Below are 6769 nucleotides of genomic sequence, written 5' to 3' on the forward strand. Positions count from 1 at the left end.
TGCTGACACCGTGTCCGCGACGCGACAAAGCGACCGTTGAAAATCATTTGAACTTCTGTCAACACGTCATACATAGAACAAGGCATCAGTTTACTGCATCCAGTGTAGACAACATACACCATCATATTCGTCGATACCGATATATCGGCGACAGGCTCATATCGGCCGATAATATCAGCTAAAAGATATATCGGTCGGGCTCTAATCAAAATCCTGTTGTCAAAATAATGTGGCTTTATTAACCTCATGGCTTAAAGTTTTCTAGCACTGTGCCGGATCTCCAGCATGCGTCATTTGGCTGAAAAAAAAAGATAGTCCTACATTTAAAAAAAACTTGTTGATATCACGTTCGAGTTCATGAGCACAGCTTTCACTCTCAACCAAACTAACATTACTAGCCAATCAGAAGTAGATTGGGGCGGTTCTTGTAAAAGTGTGGTTGAGATCCAGCTGCATCAGAGTCCTGCTAAGCATAGATGGAGAGTAGCAAGCAAACATAGTTGGTAGAGCTGGGACATTAAATCGATGCATCACGAATCGAGTAATTGTTCTACATCGATTCTGAGTTTATCGGAATGCATCGTGATTCTCTCTTGAATCGATTCTGAGCGTAGTTTTTAACAGCAGATGGTGCTGCATGCTGTAGAAACAGCTGTACTCTGCTTGTTTCCAGTTCCTCACACACACCACTTCAGCCTAAAATAATCATTCATACAGTTCGAAAAGGTTGAAGCGAATTACAAGGGTGTTCATTGTGGCCTCTTTACATTAATCTCACATCATAAAAGCATAAAAGCCGATGTGCAAGTACATTTAACCACTTACATTACTCAGCTGAACGCACAAGCGCTCTTCTTCGTGAGCATTTGAGTGTGCGCTTAAACTCTAGCCTATAGCGCCATCTGCTGTTAAAAACTGAGCTCAGAATCGATCCACGAATCGCGATGCATCGGTTTATTGAGAGTAAGATTATGGAGACTAATTGATAAAGGACTTAAAAATAAATGGCGCTGGGCGTGGATTGAAGAAATGGGCAGAGATGGCAAACCAAAAAAAACAAGATTTTAATAAATAAGGTCGTTATGACACCAAGATTTTACATTTACAAAATGTGATTTATTTTTTTTAAAGGGGGCTAATTCTTTTCTAGACCCACTGTGTGTGTGTGTGTGTGTGTGTGTGTGTGTGTGTGTGTGTGTGTGTGTGTGTATATATATATATATATTTTTATCTTTTTTCCAGACATTTTGTGTTGTATGTTTTTATTTCTCTGGATGATTATGATTCAATGCAAATTTAGGTGGTAATCGGATGAATGAATAACAATTGTGATATTGCTTAAAAAAAATAATTTTAATGAACTATTGTTATTGTTTTAGGAGTACATTTCAGTGTTTCCCACAGGTTTGAAATATACTATTACCCACGGCACAAAAATGGCCTACTACATGTGACAAATAACAAATAATGTGTGATTTTTAACTATTTTTTTATATAGGCCTATTGAAATTAAGTTTAATTATATAGGCTACAAAACTTTGTCATATGGTGTCTCTCTCAGTGAATGGGTAAAATCTTTATATTGAATAATATGTATCAAATAATGTTCTTTGACTTTTCTTCCTGTGGGGAAACATCCCAGCCAGAAACTACAATAGTTTCCTATGAATTAAATTAAATGCAATTTATTGTGTTACAAAAAAAAAACCTTATGATTTTTAATTATTAACAAGCCTGAAATACACCTGGACTCTTATTTTGAAATGGCTATACTATTGCGGGCTGTTCCTTCAGATGAGGTGATAAAATATGCATTAAAATATGCTTACAACCGTCTAAAATATATTATATAAAGGTCGTAACATAGACGGTGTCATAATTCATCAACTCGAGTTCATAAGCAACAGCTTGGCATAAAGGTGCGCTGTTAAAGAATTGAGAATCACTTTGAAGCACTCTGAAGCGCCACCTTGTGACACTGCAACGTGCAGCGCTCTTTTTTTAATTAAATCATAGGCTTTTGAAGTTTAATAATCAATAGGTTGTATCGCGATTTATGTTTTTCCATCCCAAAACATAAGACCTCTTAAAATGATAATTAAAGGGGTCATATGATGTGATTTCAGTTTTTCCTTTCTCTTTGGAGTGTTACAAGCTCTTGGTGCATAAAGAAGATCTGTAAAGTTGCAAAGACTAAAGCCTCAAATCCAAAGAGATATTCTTTATAAAAGTTAAGAGTCAACCACGCCTACCTAAACCAGCTCGTTCTAACACGCCCCCACATGTCTACATCACTATGTGGGAAGATTTGCATAACGCCGCCCAAATGTTCACGCAAAGAAAGAAGGCGTAACTTTTATTCTCTCTGTAGTATTGTTGCTGCCGCCATCATGTCCTGAAGAGGCTGTGTTTCGTTGTGAAAGAGAAACTACTTTGTTTGGTCTTCCAAAAGAGGACACGACTAGAAATCAGTGTTAAGTTGTATTTACAACACTGTTCCAGAACACTTCAACCCAAATATTCAGATGTGTGCAGCACATTTTATGGAGGACTGTGTCCTGATCCTGGGAGAGTAGACTACAATGCCGGCTGTTCTGACTCACAGACTGTAAGTACGTTCATATTTAAAGGATTTGCCACTGACGATTCAAACGTGAGTTTTGGGCAGTGTAGAGTAGCACTTGTTGTTTGTCATTTCTCCGATCACAAATGCAGACATGGTTTTATGTTTACGCGGCGCGATGCAACACAACGTGTAAAGTCATAAGTATAAGTCATTATAATCAGTAATTATGTCCCCACTGGATGCAACAAATGCAACAAATGCCTGGTTTATAATGGGTTTTAATGTGTTTGTCTCGTCGCTCCGGCCGGACAGGGCATCATCACAGTATGGTGAGGGGCGTAACATTTCCGTCACACATAATTGCAAAGATATTATTTAAACTGAGCTGGATGATGACATCACTGAATTCAATGATGAACTGTCTTTAACTGAAAAATGAGTGTTTACTATTGTCATTTTGCATTATTGACACTATTTTCCTAATTAATACTGTTCAGTTGCTTTGTCACAATCTGTATTGTTAAAAGCGCTATATAAATAAAGGTGACTTGACTTGACTTGACACGCTTGAGGTATTCAGCCAATCACAACGCACTGGATAGCTGGCCAATCAGAGCACACCTCGCTTTTCAGAGCGATGAGCTTTGTAAAAATCAACGCGTTTCAGAAAGGCGGGGCATAGAGGAGAAACAATAATGTACAGTATGTGCAAAATAATGTGTTTTTAAACCTTAAACCGCATAAACACATTACATTACAACAAATACACCAAATAATGTTCTTTTTAGCAGCATCATATGACTGCTTTAAGACGTTTGTTTTACCATTTCATGTATTGAAGACTTTTTATGACATTAAATTTAAGAAAACTCACCCGGAGGGATTTAGTTTTATTCGCCCTCGTGCTCCTAAATACATTTTACAGTTCGCACACATCTGTTTTAGCCATAAATGCGACTGAAGCGCCGCACTGTCGAGCCCTGTGTTTGTCAGTGAAATATGCGCTGCGTCTCTGGATTTTCCACCAGTTAATCGATCGCGGTTGGTTTCATTATTTCGTGCGGATAAAAAAGTATGAGGATAAAAATAAAAGTAAAAAATGTTTCTCCAAATATACCTGGGCGGCCCGTCCAAGTAAAGTCTATGTGTGGGAAACACTGCATTTAGTAATTTAGAAATTATTGTTATTGTTTTATGAATTATTTCTTTGCTATTAAATGTTAAATTCATAAAGGTCTTATTTTGGCAGAAAAGCACAGCAGTAGCCAGAGACCAGCCTCTGCGCTTCTACCCCTGGAGAAATGGAAAGGTCAACTTGGATTGCAGTGCCTTGATGACAGATAACCTTATAGCCTTAACGTCACTGACTCTTACGAAACTCGGACAGCTGTCGCGATAACCGTAACATCGCAAAACCACGCCATTGACGAGCCAGCCGCAGAGGAATGCAACGACCGCTGCAACCGCGATATTTGCCTGTTTTCTTTTTTCGTAGGGTTATGCCCTTCTCATTTTACACTTTGGGCATGAGTACTGAATATTTATTCTTATATAATAGTACTTATATAAATAAGTTAGTAGTGATAACCATGCTGATTTGTACAGAGATTTGCAGTTAACGGGCCTAAACAGACAGTGAATGAGAGAGAGATCGACTGAGCGCTTGCGATTACTTGCGTCTGTCCTCCAGGCCGAGTCATATATATTTGTGAAAATAGGTTGTCATGTCCAAGGAAAGCGAAATTGTCTTAGCATCGACGCATTGCTGGTCATCTGAGCCTTCTAAAGTGGCACTCACAGTTAAAATGGTTTCAACAGAGTTTCATTACATCTCTCTTTGAATCCGTGTTTTTGAACGTGTATCTGAATGAACGGTTTAAAGACTGACTAGTTTGCTCTCTCATTTTTGTAGAGACTAGTGTTGTCACGGTACCAAAATTCCAGCAGTTGGTACCAGTGAGTGAATTTGATCGTTCTCTGTGCCAAATTTGCATTCAGCTTCTTGAAATCTGGATTGAACATTCAGGTTTTTGACCTTAAATTGCATGAGCTTGCCTGACAGGACCTTGACACTTGGTTCCATCCCAAGGACCACATGCTCCCAAAGTTTAGGAAGACATTAAAAAAAAACTCTGGGGGCACAATGAAAATGTATCTTTTTTTTAAGTGAAGGTTTATGAGAAGATATATACCAACAAAATGATTAGAATACAAAGTAATATTGAATAAAAGTATTATTAGTATCAGTATCAATTATGATAGTATGAAAAACACCTAGAAGTAGTTCTTAGCTCTAAACTCATGTTGTTGTTTGGGCTGAACTTTATAATACCAAATCAAATTGAAGCATTTTAAAGATGTTTTTATAAAATTTTAAGCAAGAAAAGGACATTAACTAGCCAGCTGCTCATTCAAAAAGATGAAGGACATAAAATAGGCCTGTGTACTTGAACAATCATCTCAAATGTTTTACAATATAAATGCCATGAATTGCAGATCATAAGCATTGGCTTTGCATGATTGTGTAATATGTTTTGATTGTGAACAGCTCAAGCCTGTAGCGCTCACATTGATTTAAATCATAGCCTTTTGAAGTTTTATTTTCACATTAAGCTATATTATGATTTCTGTTTTTCACTCTCGCAATTTAAGATTGTCCCGCGCGTCTTTCACACCGACCCTGGCTATCAGACTGTCCTTATTCTTGCACCCTGGAAAGCCTAGATGTGGCTGAAGTACAGTCACTGGTGAGCTGGTTTGTTGTGGTGGTGAGAATGGTGTTGTTTCTAGTCTCTCCTCTCAGCTTCACTCTTTAGGACTGGTAGTGGAGTATGAACACCTGTTCCTCATCCAGCAGAATGCCATTAAGCGTGTCTGTGGCTCTTTGCATGGCCTCATGCAGCTACAGCGTTTACAACCGTTCTCATCTCAAAAGCACTTCGCGAGACCAGATGCTGCCGAAGCACGCTTAGCTGTTTTTGATGCGTGCTCTTGGCCAGGCCCTGAATGCAGATTTCTTAGGCCACTTTCCTCAGCGCTGTACTCACATGATCCACAGACATTTGCTCGTGAGGTAGGGCTGGGCAATTGTTTTTTTTTTATGGTTTTAACTAGTCAACTTGAAAATGTAACTAAAACATGATTCAAGTAACTTTTTCTTTATTAACCCTCTAGTTAAAGAAAATTCTATTCCAAGTGCAGCACACATGAAGTTGTCAACATGATGTTGGTCTAAATATTAAACAAATCACTTGTTAAATATCTTTGCAGAAAAGATGTGTTAACTACAACTACATCTTGTACAAGCTTGTCTTAAAAAAAATACAATAATACAATAATAATGCGAGGAAAATGCTTTAAAAAAATTCCCAAAAGTCAAGGTAATTCAAATTCAAAATGACTGAAGGCATAACACCGCTAGACTATAAATGTTCTGTAAAAACAATGAGCAGCAGCTTTCAGCCTGTCACCGTGATGCAGACATGAAATATCAGACATACAGCAGTAGTTCTTTACAGGTTTGCATTCGATTGCACTGCTTTTCCATAGTTTTTTCTGTGTAAACATGGATGTGTTTGACTGTTGTGCTCGCGTCTCGTGCATCAAACGGCTTTCTAAACACAGCGCTCAAGTTAAGAGAAGTTCACTCTCATCTTTATCAACACACAAGCTCATTCTGTGTGAATGGCACCTGTGATATATTGTGCTTATGTTCTTCACAGAGCGGTCCATCACGAGCGCCGACATCATTATTTTCTCTTTACTGTTATCTCCAACATATTGTCAAAGTGTCTAATTCTAACCTTTGGTAATATTTCTATTCAAAATCACGATTCCTCGATTTATAAAAAATAAAATTGTGGCAAAACATTACATTCGAATTAATCGCTAAAATCGCCAGCCCTACCATGAGGTATTCAGAAAGGTTTCACTCGTATTTGGTTATATGCTGAGAGAGACTGTGAGAATTACCTGAGTCTGTGTGTTTACGTGTTTGGAAGCTCTACCAATAGAGTGTGTGTGCGTTTGTGTGTGCGTGCGTGCGTGCGTGCGTGCGTGTGTGTGTGTGTGTGTGTGTGTGTGTGTGTGTGTGTGTGTGTGTGTGTGTGTGTGTGTGTGTGTGTGAGAGAGAGAGCGCGCATCATTAGAAGTTAGACTTGAAAGATGTCTGTGAATAAAGTCAGCCGCTCAAGAGCTCCCCCT

This window comes from Sinocyclocheilus grahami, unplaced genomic scaffold (genome assembly GCF_001515645.1).
Source record: "Sinocyclocheilus grahami isolate Dianchi unplaced genomic scaffold, SAMN03320097.WGS_v1.1 scaffold668.1, whole genome shotgun sequence".
NCBI lineage: Eukaryota > Metazoa > Chordata > Actinopteri > Cypriniformes > Cyprinidae > Sinocyclocheilus > Sinocyclocheilus grahami.